Source organism: Corvus brachyrhynchos, unplaced genomic scaffold (assembly GCF_000691975.1).
Source record: "Corvus brachyrhynchos isolate BGI_N302 unplaced genomic scaffold, ASM69197v1 scaffold34, whole genome shotgun sequence".
Lineage (NCBI taxonomy): Eukaryota > Metazoa > Chordata > Aves > Passeriformes > Corvidae > Corvus > Corvus brachyrhynchos.
The window spans coordinates 1243604-1246658 of record NW_008238126.1 but is presented as its reverse complement, the minus strand read 5'-3'; the positions used below and the strand labels follow the sequence as shown (position 1 = coordinate 1246658).

Below are 3055 nucleotides of genomic sequence, written 5' to 3'. Positions count from 1 at the left end.
CACGTGTGTGCATTTCCAAGTTTTGGAAAGCTTGGATGGTTTGTGGAAGAAGCAAAGCTGTCTTGAAGGAATTAGTCAGGAACTCTTGCAGTTTACAAAAAGTATTCATTTCTGTCGAAGTACTTTAGCACACATGCGACTTCTTAAAACTCATTAGCAGAGGTAAATTATGGAGTTGTTCCACACACAGAAAAAAACTGTCAGAGCAGAATTATCTGGTGAAATGGTTTAAAGGTTGGTTTTAAAATGCACAGCTGACAAGACTTCACCTTGTTCCTGTCTCCAGACAAATTTAAAAGGAAAAAAAAAAAAAAAACCAGGGAAAATAATTACATCTAATTAATTATGTCTAATAGTTGCATCACTGCACAGTGCTGTCTTATAGGGTGAGAGACATTCCTGTGGGTCTGCTCTCTATCCCATACAAACCTTTAAAAAGTATTTAAGCCACCATCTGCTCTTTGGACTGCGAACAAAAAGCTGATATATTTAAATCTTCTCTAAATTCACACAGCTAAACATGAGCACCCGTTTTTTCCTTTTGCAGGCCCACAGGGCGGAGTCCCACACAGGTCACTCAGTAAGAATTTTTAGAATATGGGTGAGTGTTCACTTATGGTTGAGGTGAAATTGTTTGTAAAGGCATCATGAGAAGTTAACATAAAAAACAATACAAAAGTGCACAAGGAAGAAAATTGCTGATGATGGATCCCTTCCTGAGCTGGGGCAAATGCTTTGGCTGCTCCAGCAGTGTCACCTGACAGAGGTCTCTCCTTCCTATGGATTCTGAGTGCTTGGAGTCACACCAGGCCACATTGCCCAGGTGTGACAGCTTAAACTGAAAACAAGGAATTCCAAGCATGATATATGGGGGCCTTTGTGCCAAAATGTTGTAATAGAGCAAACCCTTTAAGAGCTTCAGAGGACACTTGGGTTGGTTTTGGGAATAGGCAGCACCTAAACGTGGCTTTCTGCTAAAGGACAAGATCCTGGGGTTGGGGGGTTAGTTGTGGTCCTGGGAAGGAAATTTGTTGGAAGACAATGAACAAAAATGGGCTTTTGCTGAAGAGAGGCAGTTCATTCCTTGGCATCCAGGGAAAGCCAGTAGGCATGTGGCCTACTTGAGGGGTCCTGCTCCTTCCAGGAAGGAGGGTAGTGGCTGCTTTTTTATCTGATGGAGTGCTCTTCCTATTTTTATTATTTTTTTTCCATCCTTGAGCAAAGAATGTGCTTGTAAGAGCAGCCGTAGCATTCATTAGGCTCACAAGAAGCAAGGTGGATCTATCAAACCTGTCAGTTGTCCACGCTTAGTACAGGGGGAGAGTGAAAACAGGTCCTGCCTCGTATTTGAGTTGCATGAGAAGAATCTGTCTGAACTGGGATTTGTGTGGAGATCTGGATCATAAAAAGTTGCACAGTAAGCCAGCAAATGCAGCAAGGATACCACTGCATCAGCAATTACTGGAACAATTGAGAACTGTGCTGTAACTCTGTTTCAGATTGAATGGGCTCAGGAAAACGTGAGCATTAGTCTGCCAGCAGCCAGGACCCAGCAGCATGATAATCGAAGCAAAACATTTACAGGTATGTTTGTGATCAGAAATTCCAGCCACAAGTTCAAAAGTAGTCATTCCCTTTCATAAGCAATCATTCTTGATTTTCAGCCATGTATCCAGTATGGATCCTTACAGATTCTGGGATTAATTTCATAATTCTGAAATACATACATCTAACATGTCATCAAAAAGTATGTAACCATAATGTTTGACATATGAGCAGAAGAAACTTTGCACTTGAGACCTGGAATGATTTACTGGCAAGGTAGTGGTCTGGAAACAGATCAGGGCATCAGTCAGTTCAGAGCTGGGAGAGGGACTTCTTCATCAGGAAAGACCAAGAGAAGGACACTGTGTGTTCACATGAGGAAATGCCTTACAGCCCCTGGTAGCCTTCCACAAAGCACTGCACATGTTTGAGCTGCCTGTCTGTCAGATTCTGGACAGCCAGGTTAACGTGGTGTATGTTTAGGTTAACCACTATTTCATTCAAAAAGTCCTAAGGAGTAGCTGAGTGTGGGCTTGGGCACTAGCAAACTTACTTTTTAAAATTTTACGGGGTTTTCAAGTTTTACTTGCCTGTGGTCTTTTCGGGGTTTACACATAGGCCTGCACAGTGTGAACCTCAGGGCAGGTAAGTTGTTCAGAGGTTGTTTTTGGAACAATAGTTTAATAGCTATCAGTTACATCCAAAGAGCCTTTACAATGTTTTCACTTAAAAGTTTGATGTAAAAGGAACATGATGATGAAGAACAAGAAATTTTAGTGGTTTGATGGTGTTCTCTTATCCCACAGCACCAAATCCTGTGCCTCGGATTCCAATTATAACAGGGTCCTGGGTGCTTTGATCTGTAACCTGTTAACTCCCTCCCTCTTACAAAGTTTGAGAATGACACAGACACAGAAGATGAGTATGAGCTGTTAGTACTTTGTAAGAGAGAATATTGCAGGCCTACCAGGTTTCTGACAAGCTGCCATACTGTTTAGGTGTGCAGGTTCTGTGAGCTGAAAATAGATCATACTTTGGGCAGCAGAAATGTGTTTTGGTTGAAGTGAAAAGAGAGTGTTTTGATCACAAACAGGCACAGACATTTTCAGTCCTCGTAAAAACTGTCAGTGAAAAGAACCCTAAAAAGCCATCAGCTGACCTGGAATAGGTCTGGGTGACTTTTTGCAAAAGTCTGTAATTAAATCAGCTCGGAATCTACTGTGTGGCAGGGCAGGCTGCAGCTGCAGAGCTCAGGTGTAGCACACAAGTTGTGCCACACCATAATTAAGGAGGCCAGGTTTCCCATGAATGCTTGTCTTAACAGGTGACTGATGTTTGTCTGGGAAGATAAATCTCCAACTGCATTTTTTTCCCCCCAGTGGAGTTGTTTTTTAAGTTCCTTCACCGTGTCAGTTGTCCATTGCTCAATGAGAAGGCAACTTTCACTGCCACCTTTCCTTGCTGAAGACGCCACCAGATCTCATTTTGGCAGCCACTTCTCTTCAAAAAG

General features: G+C 42.4%; 1 long non-coding RNA gene across 1 annotated transcript in view; it reads left to right on the top strand.

Annotated features, from left to right (window-relative positions):
• Nucleotides 1-1476: 1476 nt before the first annotated feature.
• Nucleotides 1477-3055, top strand: part of LOC108446545 — a 54901-nt gene continuing 53322 nt past the window's right edge. Inside the window, exon 1 of the long non-coding RNA XR_001861752.1 lies at nucleotides 1477-1584. This is a non-coding gene — a long non-coding RNA (uncharacterized LOC108446545). The remainder of the gene's footprint in view (nucleotides 1585-3055) is intronic.